We start from the raw sequence: 20175 nt of genomic DNA, 5'->3' as shown, positions 1-20175 counted from the left end.
GACTTTTTTTCTGAAAACTCGCTAAATATAGTGACAAAGTCGCTAAGTTGGCAACACTGAGCTGCGAGAGAATTCAACATTAATGAATCAATGGTACGGAAGTGGAGGAAGCAAGAAGAATGAGTTGACTAAAGTTTGACTTATCTGACTGTTTTGTTTCGCTTAATGCGCCTTGTGGTGCCTTATGGTCCGAAAAATATGGTACTGCTTCCTCTTTATGGTGTTATTGTTCCAGTCTCACTTTTTGTTGTTTGTCTGTTTTCATCACAGTTAATATAACAGGGAATAACACCATGATTACATTGTGTTATAGCTTCCTAACACTAGATGTAGCTATCCAAATATGGCCACATCAATCTGCCAAAATCAAAGCTTCAAAGATTTAGCCTGGCTATTTCAGTCCCAGCAGCGTGAGCGATGCTCAGACATGTTAAGTGTTACATAGGGGCAGATTGCTGATGATTTTGCTCTGTTTAGTAGGTTTGTTGGAAAAAAGAAGCAAACACACCCATAGGCTAAACAAGGCAGCATCCTGATCGTGTTGTTAAGTGCAGTATTGAAGTACATCAGCTAAAATGAAGCATGCATGATTCTGAAAAGACCACTGAGTGAGAACTGCATATTTTTGAATTGTCACTTCTATGTGAGTGAAATTAACTTTTTGAATATGACATTTTCTATTACAAAGGAGTATTTCAATACTGTGTCTTTATTACAAGCAAAAGATCTAAGTATGCTTCCCCTGCTGCTACAGTTTGCACAAAGAATTCAAACTGCAGTCCAATTTTAAGTATGCGAGAGACATAGATGTCAAGTTTTGGTTTATCTTTCTGAAAACCCCCCCACTGAAAACACACCAAAATAGGTTTTCAATGTACGGGTCATTAATTATCACCCGCTCGCTATTGTATGTGTGTTTTTTCTATCATATCAAAATGCTCAGGCCCGAATTTGTCACTGGACATCCGCCATGAAAGGCTGCATGCTCTTGCTTTTGTTAAACTATGGAGTGGAGTAATTTTTCTTTCTGTGTGTGCAAGAGGTTTTTATCTCGCTCTTCATCTCCAGCTAACAGTACACCACCATGCCTCCATCACAGCACTATTGCCAAAGAAGTCAGTGTTTTGAGAATACGCAGCTACAGAGCTGTGAAGCAACCTCGGCTCGCCATGTGCTGTACGTGCAAGGATACAAAGTCACTGCACACATCCAGATACACAAAAGTAGACCAAATAAAATGGAACCCTACCAGTCTGACTAGTTGTTCTCCATGAAGTGCTGCACAAAGAGCCTGTCATACTGTATGAAGACAGCATAGAGGAATCTCTCAAGGTCTGGTACGGTTCCTTTATTTGACAACATGCAAACTATGTTTATCTTAGTGCCACGCAGTTATGTCTGGAATCCACAGAAGCATTATGTCGGGGTTTCACATCCGACAAACCCTGATGTAAAAAGAAAAAAAGAAAACTTTATTGTGTAGGCTCTTTGATGTGATTATACACCATAATGGATATGAAATGCTGTAAGTTCTCCCAGCTTTATTCTTAGATAAATAACCCTCATTAATGAGTTTTCTGTTGATTTAATGGCCACGGTAGCTTGACCTCCTCTTCAGCGCCTCTCTGAAAGTCATTTACGCCATATCACCGTTCCCTCTTTTCCCCAAAAAGCCTCATAAATCACTTTCCTGTAAACAGTAGTGACACGCAGCCTGATGTGTACTTCGATATATATTTAGGAAACCACAAGGCCTGAAATCTGAGCCTCCTTGTGTTTAGGAGACAAACTGTAGGGAGACTGTGTGCACATGTGTGTTTTGGGTGCAGGCATGTTTTACTCATGTGTGCCCGCTTTGTGTTGCAGAGTTATAAGTGCATTCTGTATGCAGACAGCATTGGGCTAATTTGTTCTTATTGTTACAAATTAAGTTGCAGCGCTTAAGCGCGGTAATGCTACCAGTAACAATAACATAGATCCAGACTGGGGCACGACTGGACCGGCTGCGTGACACCACTGCTGGCCTGCCTGGCCTAAAAGAGTTAGTCAGCGGCAATGGTTGGTGTAAACACACTCTTGGCAGGGCGTATGGTGTGGTACTGCTGACAAAACCTACTCGAATCCCTCATAGCACAAATAACTTTGAGTTATTATATACTTTACAATAAACATATACATCACAGAAATGTGATTTTCACATGTAGGATATCTTTTTATCTGGCAGTATTACACTGCCAGCAAGTGCTGCCTCACAAACAATGATTTTGATAAACATTTCAGTAAAGTCCTAGCAGTGGAGCAAACACTAGGTCAGATCTGTTATTATCTTCATAACACTTCCAACGTGTCCTAAGAGCTGACTGAGGTTGTAGGATTAGAAAATGTTGTCACTTTAGCTTTAGATCTTTTAAATTAAACTATAACAAAACAGTAGTTAAGAGAAATGTAATCTCATAGCATCCACCTTGTCACCTGTGATATATCTGCGTTCAGAAACTAGAAGTTGTTAGCTTTCAAATAAAGTTTCATATACTCTTTTCTGTATCACTGATTTTCTGTAAAAGGTTTTGCACTTTCTGTTTTCAAACAGAAAAAAACCTCAATAAAAAAGGTGCTGGATATTATTATAACCCAAACCCTAAACCTAACCCTGGATGAAGGCTATGCTGCTGATGAGAATTTTCTTCGGCCGACATCCGACCCTCCCAGAGACTGTTTTTTCTGAAGATTTCTTCCTGTTAAAAGGGAGTTTTTCTTTTCTGTTTACTGTCACTAAGTATTTGCTTGTAGAGGATTGTCTGGTTGTTGGGGTTTTCTCTTTATTATTGTAGGGTCTAGGATTAACTGAGGGGCTTCATCAACACCCAATGAGAAATGCAAATTTGGAGCTGAAAACAAATCATATCACGTTTGAGTACTTTAATAATACACATTTATGCATATGTACAGAATGTCTGATCAAATAAAAATGTCACATTTGTGGTTACAAAGTCAGAAATATAACCTGTTCCATGAACTGAAAACAGCTCATGTAGTGAACCATGTCTGTGCGTGTCTGAGATAAACACCAAAAAGAAGCTTTTCATCAGGTGCTAGCTGGGCCTGGGCCTGTGTCGCCCTCTCAACACCGGATGACAACTGGGAACAGGGATCCTGAAACCCAGGACAAGCGGTGAAAAATGCTTCTGATTACAACCCATTATTAATTGTAAGAGCAACAAGCAAACACCAGAGAGATCATTTTTCTTTTTTTCTTCTTTTTGCCAACTTTAGCTCTCTGTTATCCCCTTAATCCTATCTTATCCCTTTCCTGTGCGCATTGGCTCAGTATTGTGGCGCTGAGCTTGACCCAAAACGCCAGAAAGGCTAAAATAAGAGAGGAAGGAGGGATAAGTGGGGAGTGAATAAGGGGCTGGGGACAGATTTAGGAGCCTGACTGGCGGTGGCCATGAGGGGTTTCCCCATGGATCAGTCTCAGGCCCAGGTGCAGGGTTTTAATGAAGACTGTGGAGTTAGTGAGATGGGGATGCACTTTGAATACCCCATCCCCATGTGAAGTCTCACTCAACACAGTGGCCCTGTTTGACCTTGGATTAGTTTCCTTTTCCAGGTTTAGAAGCAGGATGCTGACCTCCAACATCCCCCTCCCCCCCTCTGCTACCTGAACATCAAGAGATAGGGCTGTTTCCCTGGAGACAGATATTGCAACTGCGCCTGTTGTTTGGACTGAAGCCAGCTTTAGCTTCTCACAACAGCAAAGGCACCCATCTGGTGTGGTGGGCAGGAAAGTTTTTTTCCTCTGTCCTGACCCTTTTTTTCCTGCCCTCAGTAATACAGTTTGTTCTTCATGGTAGGTTGCATGTCTTTCATGTTTTGCATGCCATGTTCTATAGTAACATGCTTTGTTTTTTTTAAACCAAAAACCCTGCATCACCTCCATCACAGATGTTTTGTTTCTTTCATTACACAGTAATATTTTCTTCATGACTGAGTGAAATTCATCCTTTTTCCAAAAGCACAATCTAAAACAGAGCAGCTCAGTGCGGCTGTTTAAAATTTAATAAAGTCAGACACAATGAGTGGCTTCTGTTTTGCACATGCTGCACTCACTTTGCATGCGCATCTGTCTATTGTAAGTTAGTAATTGCACCTTTGCAGAGTTATTCTAGTGCTAGCTATTATATTCTTGTTTGTTTTGAAACATGTTTTTATTGAGATTGGGCAATGGCCGGTTGCACGACATCTGCTAATTACACCTAAAGTTGGCAATGCCCGGTCCCACAGATGATTCAAAGGAGATAAGTGGCACGGGGGGTTGGGTGGAGAAACGCATCGGAGGTGAGTGTGGAAGTGGTGAAAGGGTGTTTGCAGGCTGAGAATGCGGCTGCGGTTGCTCACACACCTTGTCTGCGATCTCTCTTCCTGGGTCGTTTGTGCCGCTCTGCCTGTGTTATCTATCCTCATATCTTCAGTGGCTTCCTAACACCTGTTGATAAAAGACATCCTCTCCTGTCAGCAGCAGCCACCCAGCCACTCATGGATGTGATCCTTAGAAGAGCCAAAAACACTCTTTGAACGCGCTTCCTCCTCTCTTTGTCGTCATGACACCTTTTCGATTTACATAATATCTTCACTCTCATTATTATTCAGTGATCCATGTGACAATGCAAGTCTTTAAAATGAAGAACATAATAAAATAATATCAATATGTGTTTGAGAAGGTTTTACCCAACCGGTTGCTTCATAAAGTGTCTCATGACATGATGATGTCACACAAACTTTGTCTTCTTATCCCCACACCATTGTCGTCTCATTTGTGCACTTTTTTTCTAAACTTTTTTTTATTCTTATTTTTTTTAAACTGTGACTTATTTTGATAACTTGATCAATAGTCTGAACTGGGAAGATTAAAATTTGCTCTGACCAATAAACTAATTGTGTATATCATATAAATGTTGGCACTCACAATGCCCTACGCAGTTTCCTCAGGTTGGTCCATTTGTCTAGGAGGAGATGGGGACCATACCAACATACATAGATATATACAAAAGCTATGATAATTATAGTTTAGCTAGTTTCATTAAAAAACTACTTAAGAATGTGGTTCTCTCATGTTTGACTAGCAATTTTTCACACACACACACACACACACACACACACACACACACACACACACACACACACACACACACACACACACACACACACACACACACATATATATATATATATAAAGGGCTGAGCAGAGCACTTAAAGTAAGATCCTGCTTGACTTCATGTTTGTAATGCAGAAGGAGGAAAGCTGCTTTGTTTTTAATGGCTGGTTTTTGTTGACTGACAGTAAGATCACTTCATTTGTGACACTGACAGTAGTCACAGAACATTACATGCCTCTGTTCCCTTTCACTGGAAGCTGAGCAGATCAAACCACATATTGTATGTGATTCATGCATCACACCTAACACATTCAATCTTGAGATCATCCACGCTACCCAGCCTGTTGGTATAGTGCCACCGAAGGGAACTACTAGTGTTTTACTGATAGTTATTATTAAATGTACAAAACCTGTTCTTATTCTTAAGGCATCAAATGCTACAGATCAATGTGAACACTTGCAGGATTCCTTGGAATCAATTTTAAATTGACCTGGTTAGCTGTTCATGTTTCAGCCCAAACCATGATCTTCACAACAACAGATGCTTCAAGGTGCTTTCTATTGTAAAACAAAGATCCTACAATAATACAGAGAAACCCCAACAATCAGGCGATCCCCTATGAGCAAGCACTTGATGACAGAAGGAAGGAAATACCCCTTAATAGTAAGAAACCTCTGTTACAACCAGGATCAGGGAGGGGAAGTGATCTCCTAAACCACCTTCTAAAAATGTCAAAGTAGTTGTTGGTGCCCAAACCCTAGGGAATACATTTGGAGCCTAAACTTACATCAGCAGTGAATGAAAGCAAATGCAGAACTCAAGGCCTCCAACAAACAGGACATAAACCTGTTTGCCTGAGTAACCTGTGACAACACCAACTACAACCACCTAATAAATCTTTTACTTTTTATTAAGGGATCAAGCAAAGAGTGCATCAAGGCACCAAAGTCAAAGGACACAATGCCAGATGTCTTTATCACTTTAAGAATAGTAAGCTTGGTTTCAAACCTCTGAATGAATGCACACTTTTGAACATGTGCCTATATATTGATGATAATGAGCACAGACAAGCCAGTTTTGTTTCCCTTGCTCTCTCTGTCAGACCCAAGATTGCCTTTTGTTAAGCAGTTTGCTGCCTGAGTTCTATGTGGCTGCATAATTGTGTTTGTGTGTGTTTGTGTGTATTTGTGCATGCGTGTGTGTGAGTGTGTGTTTTAGACAGACGACAGCGTGTCATGTGCGTCACTGAGGTGAATAGAGGTGGCAGTGTGCTGACAGCTGGAGACAGGTTCCAAGGCAGTGAGGTTACAATTGGTGTTAATAGATGCCTTCCTAAAGAGCAGCTCTCAGTACACATTAAAACACACCCTGCACCCCACCTCACACTCATTCAGCTTTTTCTGGGCTCGTCTTCGGCTGTGTTTAGTGTATGTTTATGTGTCAACCGCAAACTGATTGAACTGTGCTTGCCAGCATTGGTTGTGGCTGCATAACAACAGGCAGTTATTTGCAGTATACTGCAGAATGTGCAGCATATGTGTTTAGTTCCAAAAGCTGAGATAATCGGAGAAGACAGTGGTGTGGTTTTTTTTTCTCTTTTTGAAAGGAAACCAGAGTAAGGTTTTGAGGCGACGTCGACTATGAGCTGGTTAAAATGATAATTTTGAAATGCTGCTTCCCATATGCACCCATACCAGCACGTTTCTCCAAATACTTCTGTCTTCATTAAAATGGGAATGGGACCATGGGGAAGACTGTCCGTTTCCAAAAAAACCACTGGAGTAAAAAAAAGGGACAAAGGCAAAAGTTGTCAGAGATAAGACTTCACTCCTGAACAACCAGAAGCCAAGCTTCTTTCAACAGCTTCTTACCAGTGTAAAGTCAGCAAAATGTTGTCTTTATTGCGTAGTTCCCTCATCTTTTTTTGTCATCCTGATTTACTTTGAGAAGATGATGAAATGCCTTTTGTGCTGCCACCATGTTGTTTGTATTTTCAGATTTACACACTTGTGGAAAAGATCAGTTTCAAGGGAATGTTGCTGTTTTCTTTTGCATGCAGGTTGACATCACAGACAAAATTATGCATTTACCCATTACCAGCTTAATGTGGGAATTGGAAACACTGGAAGGAGGAACAAATTTCATTTTGTTCCTTTGCCTTAGTTGCTTTTATAATACCATCATTTGTAAGCCTGTCTTTCTCTACTTTATTTTAAGTCTTCAATTTACAGCTGTGGAAGTAGCAACACACTTTGATTCAGACCGAAATATCTGTTTATTGGACTTTCATAAAAACATTTCTATACCTATATTCCTCTCCAAAAACATTAAAACACTGATTATCCCCTGACATGTTTTACTTTTAACTCAAGTTTGTGTTCAGTTTTCATGGTTTATGGCCCAGTAGCCTTTATCCAAAGCTATTGATAGTCTCTTCAGCCACAGCTGTGAATTGTATTCAGTTCAATAAGGAGTGATCATTACAACGAATTGAATGTGATTAACTGATGTACAAAATTCAATTAAGCTATTTGGTAATTGGACTCCAATGGCCCATCACAGCACAATGGAATCACAGCAGTGATAAGAATTATGACAAGACCCCCTGGAGTCTAGACACTGGATGGAGTTTGAGTAACATGGGAGAGGTGGTAATGGGGAGGAGGTGGGTTGCATGAAGGTGTCTTCAGGGGAGAATGACAGATGAGCAGTGAGATTTAAAGTACATGGAGTGGAGGCTGATTGGCCTGAAAAGTGGTCAGAAAGACTATTGGACTAGACAAGTGATGTCACGGCAATTAGCTTGCTGGTGTGGGAAAGTGGAAGAGATGCAAAGCATAGATTAGCCACTAAACACTCAGGAAGCAGACAGTTGTGTGACTACAGATCTTCCTTATTGAATGTATGCATGAACTTTATTACTAATTGACAAGTCGTTGAATAAGATGTTGACTAAACGGGACAAAACAGCGTGTCATCCTAATCACCAAAGACCACTCATAGCTGTGGTCAGTTTTGTTAAGATTGATTGGTTGTGTTTTCTAAACACAGGTGCAGTCAGGTCATTTTAATATCAACAGGAAAAAATGAGGCATGCTTTTGGCAGTAAATTGCATGTTGCAAATCTTAGCTAGCCAGTTTGCAGACTTTTGCGAGTGAATTGCAGAAATCTTTGACTTCCCACCTTTTTCACTGTGCTCTAAAAATACTGACAGCGCTTTTTTAAACACCAAAACAGAGATTGCGCTGGTATGACACTTTAGTAAATTCTGCATTGTCTTAAACATCAGCTAGCATGTTAGCATGCTGGAATTTGCTTTAAGATCCATGGTTTCTTTCTAAAATTGAGGTTCTCATAATAATATGATAACATATAAAACTATAGTGTTTTGTATGCTGCAGGCTAACACTTGTGTATTGTTTATTACTGCTTCCTGCAGGTTCTGGTTAGACACAGCCAGCCAAACTCACTGCATAGACCTGTACAGCTGACACCCAGCAGCCTCTAGGAGTTGACAAATGGAAAAAGGCCTGAAGATAAATGAAGCACAATTACCCGAGGTAACAAATGTTCCTAATGATTTATGCCCAGCTCGGGTTGCTTTATTTTCGCCTGGGCACTATTCACCAGGAGGACAGCGCTGGCGCGAACCCTGGGGCTGCTCCGAGCTGATGCTCAGACAGCAAGTTGCAGACATTGACTAATGGGCTATGTGAGACCACCGCCATTGATATTTACCTCATTTCTCCTCACCCGAACACTGTCTCAACAATGTCAAGGCTAGCCATCATCCTCTGAGATTTTTCTTTCTTTTTCCAAGCTCGGGGATGGGTGATGCCATAGGCTTCCTCGGTCAGTCCCACCCTTTGGTGCTCCGGGGCAGAGGAGAGAGGAAAAAGGTGAGAGCGAGATGAAGAGGGGAAAAGGTCAGACTTTAAGCTTCAGGCATTGTGAAGAAACACACACTTCTCTATGTTTTCACTTGTGTGCTTGATGTAGTATCACAGTCCATACATGGCTATGAGGGAGAAAAAGGTTGGTTTTTTTTTACACTAAAGCTGTGACGAAATAAGATCTACATTATTAGATCTACAGTAGGCTGACTTGAGGTCTTTGCAACAGTATCATAATGATCTGTTAAACCTATTTTTTTCTTATTGCTTATATTTATGATACAGTTCATGCACAACAAAATAGAGAAAAAAATAGCAGTTTCAAGTTTTCACCCTGCACCAACTTGCAATTTTAACTTCTCTTGCCTTTCTCTTTCTTTCACACTCGCTCTCCGTTTGCTGACAATCAGGAAGTGACAGCTACCACACTAAGTGGTGCTCGCCTCACTTTTTACACACGAGTTAAGCCATTACCCTTCCGATACCTTAGCACAGGGCAAGTGAGCGTGAGATCTCAAATAGCAGTTGCGTGCAGGGAGGAAAACACATCCTCTGATTACAAATCTCCGGCCCAGGTGGTCTTGCTCAGACCCCTACACTAATTTTACCCGAACTATGACAAATAAGTCCCACAATCCATATTTACAGAGGAACAGCCAGCATCTCCTTTCTCTCGTTCAGCTGTGCTGAATAATAAATGGCCGGAGTGACATATTCATCAGGATCAGATTCACGGCGAAATGAAGCATTATATTTTTAAATAAGCTTTACACATTTGGGGAAGCTCCTCACAGGAGGTACTAATTTGTATGCTCAATGAAACTAATCACCTAATTGAAAAATGGTCCCAGTGAGACTTAAGTGTCAACAGAGGCGTGGCGAAATGATAGCCTATAACAGATTATTCGATTGAAGCCATTAACCAAAGCAGCTGTTAGTATGATAAATCACACAGAGAACCCAAACAATCTCAGCTCAGTGTTTCACTATTAATGAATATTACCCAGTCTTAACCTTTAGTGATTTATGTGTTGTTTGTTAATCACAAGTGCAAAGAAATGCTAATAATATACATCAAAATTCAAGCTTTTAAAGGGTATTGTGCAGTGCATTCTTAAAGGGATTGAATAAACATTAACTTTAGTACTGTGAACACACTAGACCATTGCTGGGAAAATTGTTGGGCTTTTACAGCCTACGAATCACATGTAGGTTTGGGTAGGTTGCTTGAAAAATGAGATTAAAACTTTTCACATTTTTAGTCAGCATTTAATCAAAGGTGCATTTAAACAACTTCCTATCCAAAACACAGAGCTACAACCCTTCCTGTGCAGTATGCAACTCTGGAAGAATGCATAACGTAGCTCAGAATTAACTAGTTTTACAGTTTTATTCATACAAAACTGCAAATGACAACAACAGCTGTCAAAAGGTGTTTTTTTTACAATAACACAGAGAAGACACCGGCAATCAGAAGTCCCCCCTATGATCAAACATTTGGTGACAGTGGGAAGGAAAAACTACCTTTTAACAGGAAATACTCTGGCACAGCCATCTGTCGTGACTGGTTTGGGTGGAGGGGAGGGACGGAAGACAAAAGACACCCTTTGGAAGAGATCGATAATAACTAATGATGAAATGCAGAACACGGGAAGTCCCCCGCAGCCTAGACCTATTGCAGCGCAACTAAGAGAGGATTCAGAGTCACCTGATCCAGCCCTAACTGTAAGCTTTATCAAAAAGGAAAGTTTTAAGGCTAATCTTAAAGGTAGATAGGGTGTCTGTGTCCTGAATCTAAACTGGGAGCTGTTTCCACAGAAGAGAGGCTTGAAAGCAAAATGCTCTGCCTCCCATTCTACTTTAAAATATTCTAGGAACCACAAGTGAACCAGCAGTTTGAGAGCAAAGTGCTCTATTTAGTTCTCTTATCATGGAAGCTCCACCATTATTTCTTACTGTGTCAATTAAAAAAAGAAGAGAAAACTAGATTAAATGATGATGACGAGAGCATGATGATATACAGCATATTAAAGCATCACTCCATAGAGCCCTGTTAGGGGCCCAGTGATGTTGAAATGAACCTGAGGCTTTTCTCTTTGATATATGTCCTCACAAACTCACGCCCCTACACCCACAGACAGTCCCAAATGCTAACATGCATGTACAGACACATTCCAAAACACTACATACTGCACTTAAATACATACAGAATTCCTACTCCCACACAGATATGACAAATGCTGCACGATATGTTTCATTTGCTGGCCCTTGAGAGCAGCTGATGACTGGGGTTCTGATGGGAGGACATGGAAATGTGGGTCGTGCCTCACCTGCGCTTTCATCTGCAGGTCCTGTTCATCTTCAGAGATGCCTGTCACAAATCCCCGCTCTGCATGTCAGAGACACCCGTTTCCCTGTGCAGCCCTGACTCACAGACATAACCCAATAGCACACTCGCTACCAGGGACCGAAACTCACATCTGGGCTGCAGAGACAAAGGTGGAACACTTGAGAGCTGTGGTAAATTCTGAGTAATGTGGCTCATTTCTCAGCAAACACATACTGTAAAGGTTTTTGGAGGAATGCAGATCTTGACACAAGTTTAGAAGCTGATGGTTTTTTATGCTGTCTGAAATATATCGGGTTGCACATCGCTGACCTATAAAAGACAACAGACATCATCTCGTCTTTCCTTTTGTTGCTACACAAGTTTTCACTGTTGTTTTAGGCTGTGGTACCAACGTCAAATCAAAACACTTGTTTGGATGTTCTAATTGATGGCAGGCATTGTTTCCAGCCAGCTCCTCTTCCCTTTCCCCAATCCACTCCCAATTCACTCAGAATTACTTCTCCTCCCCTGCAGCTACGATTCATTTTATGCTGTAGACATCAGCTGATCGAAGGCTTCACCTTTTGGTATTTTTGTTGCATCAGGATATTCTATTTTTTTTTTTTTGCCTGTCCCGTTTGGCTCTTTTGTCACCACCCTGGTGACATACCCCTACTCCAAGGTCCTGCATGTGTGGGTGGTTGTGGTGGAGCGGGAAGAGGGAGGCAGCTGGAGATGGGGAGGGTAGGAAGGGAGGGGCAAGTGACCCCTCCCTGGGGCCAGCTCCCCTGCTGACCCCAGTAGGCACCCCCATACTCCGCGACCCGCCAGGGAAAGGGGGCCCAGGCCCATCCAGACCGGGGCCCAGTGCAGCAGCGCCTCCTGGCCCCACAGAGCCCGGGACAGTCCACCCAACCCCACCACGGAGAAAACTGCACCCACCCCACCATCCACTCATCTTCCAGACTACATAAGACAATAAACACCCAGGCTGAGATCTTCCTCCACCTCTTTATTTTTGCCATCAGAATTGTTGTCTAAAGGCAAAGAAAGATGCCCAACGGATTTACTTTACCAAATTGACCATCCCAGCCTTGCCGTAATGGTCCATTTGATTCACCTTTTATTGTTTATTTTATTTTCACTTGCTGAATACGGGACAGACTTGACTGGGGGAAAGAAGGGGAGAAAGAAAGAGGGAAAGAGAAACAGCTGAGAAGAGGGACGGGGGAGAAGGGCAAAAGACAAAAACCAACAGAACGGGCAGAGAAAAAAAAATGCATATATCGATCACCTGGATCACCTGCTGAGAAAGAAAAAAGAAAACAAGCAGAAGAGAACAAGAGTAATAGAATAAACAGCATCACAATGATATATGGGAATATGACAGTAAATACTAAATATTAAACATTATTGTGCAGCACATAAGATCAACAGAACACAGTGTGCTTTGAGGTAGGAGCCAAAAAGGGTGTAGTTTGTGGGTGTGATCACCCGTGTGTACACCTGTGAGCATGGGCGCGCTTGTTTTTTTTTTTTTTAAAAGGTTCCTTCATGTAATGATCTGCTAGAGGGTGTGGGGGGGGGGGGGGGGGGGGGGGGGCACAGCCCTGTCCTCCAGGGCATGAAGCAGGTATGGAGGAGATCAAAACTCCAGACATCCAGAGGCCCCCAGAACATAAGAGACCAAGGACCAACAGAGGGGCAGCCGCGCCACTGTCCCAGAAAGAGCTGAGGAGAGTCCCAGATGAGGGCTCACTCAGCAGCCGCGGAGCAGAAGCCAGGGGGAGTTGCAGTGACGCGCCCGTGAGCTCCGCCGGCAGCCAGCCGTGCCTGAGTGACCGAGCCCCAGGCCGAGAGGCCGGGGGCACCCCACCTCCGAAGTGGCCCGAGCGAGCCCCAGGCTCCAGGCCCCGATAAGCGGCCGCCAAGGAGTGAGCCGGTGTGTACCTGGACACCCATCCCCGGACACAAAGAACCACCAACGCACCGATGTCTGAGGGAGTCCGCCACTGGCAGGGGAAGTGGTGGTGGGGGGAGATAGGCCTCCAAACCTTGGAGGGCCTGAGATGTCCCCAGAGAGGTGGCGCCTGACACCCAACCTGACATATAGACACAGACATACAGGCACACACAGATACAAACATCCATTCCCACCCTCATGCTCTCATATGCACTTACTCCACACTCAACCAACGTGGAGACAGACATAAAGAGACGTTGTACACACGATCACACTCCCCAAGCGTACTCTACAAACCGGGTCTAGGTACCCTTGCCCCTGGAGGTGGGAACTGCACCCAGACCCAGGTGGTGTTACCCTTTTCCCTGCGGTGGGGGGAGGCAGACCGCTCCGACTCCGCAGCAGCAGGAAGGCCCCACACTCCAGACCGCAGTCGGACGGCCAACTCCTCCTATGACCCCCCACCCCCACTAGGTGATGGAGCTGATCAAAGGAGCCCAGAGCAATTGATCTGATGTGGTGGCAGAGGCTGTATCAAGACTAATGTAATCTAATAGATAATTTCTATATTGGTTAGAATTAAGATTATTTTTATTTTTCCAGTTCATGAGGACTGTTTTCTTGGCTATGCATAGGGTAGTGAAAACCATATGGGCGATATTCTTTTCTGAAGTGACATTATCTAAGCTGCCCAACAAACACACTAAGGGGGAAGTTGGAATGTTACATTTCAGACACTTCTAAGACACTAAGTCTTCACATATCTCGCGTCAAAACTTCTGAACTGGTGGACAGAACCAAAGAGCGTGGATATAATTGTCCGGTGAATTGGTTTGGCAGTGTGAGCAGTTGTTGGTAGACGTAAAGCCCATCTTGAACATCCGATGACCTGTATAGTGCACTCTATGTAATATTTTGTATTGAATTAATTGAAGACTGGGATTTCTAATTAGATGAAAGGTTTTTAAGCAAATCTGAGACCAGAAGTTTAGGTCTAAGTTAACTGATAAATCCGCTTCCCATTTTGCAATAGGAAGTGATATTGATTCATCTGTTTTAGAAAGCATTCTGTATATTTTGGATAGTAATTTGGGGGTTTTAAGAGTAAGAAATTGAACCACACTTGGTGGTGTTTGTAGTTCAACTTGACCCGGTTTAAATTTATTTTTTACTATGGATTTAATTTGTTGATATTCTAAAAATCTTTTCTTGTTGATCCCATATTGTGTAACTAGTCCGTCAAATAAAATAAATTCTGTTCCTTCGAGTATATGTTCTAAATATTTGATTCCTTTACCACTCCAATCTGAAAAGTTTATCATATTATTGTTTTGTAATATGTCAGGGTTGTTCCAGATAGGTGTACGTTTGCATGGGATTAATGAAGACGCCGTCAATGTTAGAAACTCCCACCATGCTGTCAGAGAAGAGCTGATGTTGATGCTTTTAAAGCATTCATGTCGTTGGATGTTTGAGCTGATAAATGGTAGGTCTGAGATCTCTAGATTATTGCAAAGTGCTTGTTCTACATCTAGCCAAGGTTCATCTAAGAGGGTATGTTTTAGCCATCCTGAGATAAACTGAAGCCTGTTGGCTAAGAAGTAGTGCTGAAAGTTAGGCAGTTCTATTCCTCCTTTATCCTTGGTCTTTTGTAGTGTTTTTAAGCTTATACGTGGGGGTTTATTTTTCCAAAGGAATTTGGACATACATGAATCTAGAGATCTGAACCTGATCTTGTGGCGGTTTAGTTGGGATCATTGAGAATAAATAATTTATTTTTGGTAAGACCATCATTTTTATAGCGGCAACCCTTCCCATGAGTGATATGGGTAGACATTTCCATTTAGCCAGATCATCTTCTACCTTCTTTAAAAGTGGGATATGGTTTAATTTAGTTAGATCTGCAAGCTTGGGAGAAACATTAATACCTAAATATTTTATATTTCCCAATTGCAGTGGTGTAGAAGAGGAATTATGGAAGGAGCAATTAATCGGTAGGACTGTAGATTTTGACCATTTAATTGAATAATCTGATATTCTTGCAAAAGAGTTTATCAATTCAATCACCCCAGAGATATTGGTTTGTGAATTTTGGAGAAAGAGTAACACATCATCCGCATAAAGGCTGATTTTATGTTCCATGTTCTTGCATTTTATGCCCTTAATTACTGAATTCTGTCTAATTGCTGCTGCTAGTGGTTCAATAAAAATTGCATCAAGATATTCTCACATGTTGTATTTTTTGTTTGTTTGTTCTTTTTTTTGGCATCCATGCTAGCAATAATACCAAGGTTTGTCTCATTCTGTTTTATGTAAAACACTGAGAACACTCTTGGGTGAAAAACATCCCTCGCCCTGAGGGAAACTCTCAGTTCCTGTGCAAATAAATAACAGCACATGCAGTCAAGACAAAACAGCAATTATCCTTGAGAGAGACTCTGTGTGTGTGTGTGTTAGTGAGAGAGAGAGAGAAAGGGAGAGAGTAATTCTGCCTTTACATGTCCCCTCCTGGCTCAGTTTGTGTGGCACAGTTGGCTTTTTCTTTTCGTGATAAATGTGCATGGATTTACGTTGCACACTTGTCCCTGCAGTTTGCCTTGTTTGCATAAATACTGCTTAACACTTTGATGATTGTCAGGTCTTTATGGACTGATCCCTTAGCGAGAGAGTGCTATTATCCCCAAAGACAACAGGAGTTCATTTTGAGTTCTGTTGACACTAACGTCTGAAGCTGAAACCGTGGCTGTGTAGCTGCTTCGGGTTCTGTCCTACAAAGCGTCCCAGGGTACAGATGCAGGCATGTTTCTCTATGTATAAACTAAGTCTTAAGCCCAGCTGACAGCACAATTTGATTTTTTAAGATTCCTTGAATGAAAGCCTCTCCACCCTGTTTTAAGTAATAAGAGATTACAGGTAATCTCCTGGTAATGGCAGGCTGGCATTCCTCTGCAGCAGGCGCTTCTGAGGCACGGTGGGAGATGTTGTTTTTGACCCACTGACTGTTTAATCCTTTCTCAGCATGTTAATTAGTTTATCAGTCAGTGCAGAAAAAACCTTGACCAGCAAGGTGTGAGTGAAAGGGTTTGTACTTCGTGTGTGCGTTTTTGTACACGTGAAGATGTGTGTGGACATGTGCATTTATTAGCAGAAATATGCATATAATCACAAGTATGCACATCCATCTGCATCCCCTCGTGGTCATGTCATTGCATAATGAAATGGTGAAATAACAATGATGTCAAAAGTACAAGCGAAAAAAATCATTCAAAAACAGCTGTGTGTCTTCACGAGCATGTGACCCACATGTATAGAGTGTATACTTTATGGAAGTTCTCTCTTTTATTTAAGGGTCTTGAATAAGGACTTGAGAAGGACACAGTCATTGCTGGCTTCAGAAAGAGTATGACGCACCATCATCTAAACAAGAAATTATCAGTTGCCGACTCCTAATAAGTTGCTACAGTTATATACTGTGCATTCCAGTGTTAGTCACGATTCATTTACTGTCTGCCTTCGGCTGCTGTTGTGCGTCCTTGGTACAAAAGTGTGTTACATACACATAATGTTACACAGAGTAATGTCTTTAAGGATGCAACAGGCTGCAATTCTCCCTGTGAGATGAAAAGATTGCTCATTTTTAAAAATAATTCCTTTATATACCCCAACTCTCCATCTGTCAGTAGAAAACAAATGTAAAGAAATTGTGTTGCTTGCATGGCCAAAGAAAGAAAGAAATCATTACATTTTGTCATGAATCACTTTCTTCAAAATAGCAAAATGGCTCATTAACCTTGGTGTGATGGTTAATGTTTGTTTTATACGAATTACATGCCTCAGACTATGAACTACTAATGAGTGTGGACCATATAAGAATGCGTACAATAGGAATATTATAAGAATTACATATTAATGAAAATACTTTATGCTGCATGAGAAAAAGCTGCTCTCATGACAAAATCATAAGACGTGGAAATCTAAAAAGCTGTACAAACTAAAACTACCTGAAACATATTTACTATTGGAAGGAATGGGAAATTATTTCCTCCTTGATGGGGGAGGATGCTCTCTCCCACTACCCTTCAAGTTACGTTGTATTTGAATCACAATTAATTTCACAATTATTATGTCTGTGTGTTAAGCTACACAGTAACTGTGTTCAGAGTGTCTCCTGTGAGCGTCATGTTAAACAACTACTCACCTGTTTTCTCACCCTACTGTGTAATTTGCACTTCCTGCAACAGGTGGGGGACATGTTTTCGAAATCCTATGTGGTGATTTCATATAAATGGCACTGAAATTGAAAATGGCTCGAAAGACTGCAATCACAAGCCGTCGTTTCTGTTTTGGTCTTTCAGAGGTTATGGATTATGATAGTGGGGAGGGCTATGGGGGCTTGCCAGTGAAAATGTGTGTTTGTAAAGTAAGCAGACTGTTTTCCACCTCATTTCCCTTTTGCCGTCTCTCAGCTATCTTTTCACCCCGAGCTCTGTGTGCCTTCGGTGGCAATCTTAGGGGAAATAAATAAAACTGTAACAGCTTGATTAAACCTGCTGTGCTCTCTAAAAGACATTTTGAAGTGCACCCCTGCCCCCCCCCCCCAACCCCATATACCAGTAATGTTTTTGTGGAGGCTGAAAGCTGGGCTTTCCTCTTGCTTCCTCTGTGGTCTTGCTGAATGTTTGTGACGTGTGCTGTTATACTTGAGCTGTTGTGTAAGCTCTTGCCAGTCTGGGCAGATGTGAAGGATGGATTTGCTTGCACTGCTGCCAAATCACTGTTGTCTTTTCAAGGTCTCTGACCCTGAGATAAATGACCGTCTGTAGCAAATGTAAGTCCTTTGAATTTGATTACAGTGCAGCATTACTACTTGCTCTATGCAAATAAACATATATATGGAGAAGATGGAGAGCATAGCAACCCAAATGACCTCTACACTGCAAGTATATATATATATATATATATATATATATATATATGTATATATATATATATATATATGTATCAATTTTTTCGTAGCAGCTGAGTTTTGCATGTCAGTATAGTACGTATGATCCTAGATGAATGTCTTCTGTAAGATGATGATAAAGCTCTCACATTAAAATGTGGCATTGCTGCCGTGTTTATTTTGCATTAGCATTTCTTACGGGCCAGCCAAGAGCAGCAATGGGGGAAGTTTCCATTGCTATTGAGTAAATATTCAGGCGTCTTTGTGTGATTCACCTGAAAGGTCATAAAGCAGCATGTCCAGTCATTGCTCAGCCCCGTGTCGATTGGCTGGCTGCCTGCTCTTCATTGTTAGGTGCTTAAAGTGAGGCTAGGCTGTACTGATTTGCTGTTTGGAAAAGATTTAGACCTGTCACACACACACACGCACACAGTAGTTTTAAGGCAGTGGGGGTTATGGGATTATAAAGAGGAGAAGTGAAAATTCCTGTTTGGGAGATCTGCTGAGGCTTAAGTTTCCCCATCACACATGTCACGGTGGAAAAACTCCCAGGAGGAGGTGGGGATCGAAGCGTCAATCCCACAGTAGGCTCAGGGTAAACACGGAGGTATTCAGTGACCCCAATAGTGCTTTCTGGGTTTCTTTTACCATGTCTTGTGTTTCTTGCTTGTGTCGCCCTGAATTGTAACGTTGCCATGCAACTATATAGCCAGTGCTTGCTTCAACAACACACCTGAGGAGTTTTTCTTTCTTTCTTTTTTTTTTTCACATTAAAAGCCTGCGGATCATATGCTTTGACATTCACGGCTGACTGCAGCTAAACTGCAAACACCAAGGCTATTGCAAATCTCTCTGAAAAACTGAATGTCTAAGAGGACTGCCTAAGGTCACTCTTAATTTATAATAGAAAAAATATACTATGAGTTGTTACAGACCTCCTAGGATGAGACATTCTTTCAATCTACAAATGATTATACACTTCTAAGCATATATGATTAAATAGTTCTAAGCATAAATGACAATCAACAATACAAAACCTAACATATACTATAGGATATAGATAATATCCACTAGTAGCAATAGGAAATACTATGTTATGCAACTATGCAGGTGGCAAAAGCACAAAACACATTGAGATCTATGTTAACCTGCAACCCACATCTCTACTATGTCAGTGAGATAAACACTGTAACGGTATCATACTAGAAGAAAAGCTTCCAGTTTTGTTTGGAGAGCACTGCAGCTACAAAGGAACATGCTTTACAAAGCGGGAACACTTGAGTGACTAAGCTAGATGTCATCGTCTGAGAGAGAGAGAGAGCGAGAGACTGTTGGGGCCTGTAACAACAGAGGGAACACCACTCAGCTCACCACCGACTGTCAGCCACACAGTCAACTGAAATGGGTGCATGTGTCAACACCTCCAAGAATCACTGTTCCTACTTTAGTGTGTGCGTGTGTGTGGAATGTGAAATGAGTGTCGTCACCTGAGCGCACAGCGCTATTTAGCAGTGACTGTGCCGAGGAGCTGAAGATCAGTCTGTTTTACAGAGGTGTACGTGTGCATGCATGTCACCTGCTGCAGTTCTTTTATGCGTGTGGAAGACGATGTTTGTTAGCGTTGCATGAATGTGCCCTTACTCATAAAGGGTGAATCTGTGATGTGTATGAATGAATGAACATCTGCTTTATTTCAACAGCTGGCATGACACATTAAAAAAGAGCAAATCAAACATTGTGCAGTGGAAACATATAGCATCTGACAGCGTGATACTCACATTACACGAATACGAAAGGCCTAGACACGCGGTTGGAGACCTCAGCAAGAAAAGCTTTAATAAATTTAGAAGAAAACATAATAAGTTAAATAATAATAGTAATGAATTA

At 41.7% G+C, this 20175-nt stretch overlaps 1 long non-coding RNA gene across 1 annotated transcript in view; it reads left to right on the top strand.

Annotated features, from left to right (window-relative positions):
- The window catches only part of LOC113033359 (uncharacterized), a 68281-nt gene extending 59240 nt beyond the window's left edge, over positions 1-9041 (top strand). The window contains exons 2-3 of the long non-coding RNA XR_003274018.1: positions 8598-8718; positions 8979-9041. This is a non-coding gene — a long non-coding RNA (uncharacterized LOC113033359). The remainder of the gene's footprint in view (positions 1-8597; positions 8719-8978) is intronic.
- The last annotated feature ends 11134 nt before the right edge of the window (positions 9042-20175 follow it).

This window comes from Astatotilapia calliptera, chromosome 12, assembly GCF_900246225.1.
Source record: "Astatotilapia calliptera chromosome 12, fAstCal1.2, whole genome shotgun sequence".
NCBI lineage: Eukaryota > Metazoa > Chordata > Actinopteri > Cichliformes > Cichlidae > Astatotilapia > Astatotilapia calliptera.
This window is presented reverse-complemented; position numbering and strand designations above follow the sequence as displayed.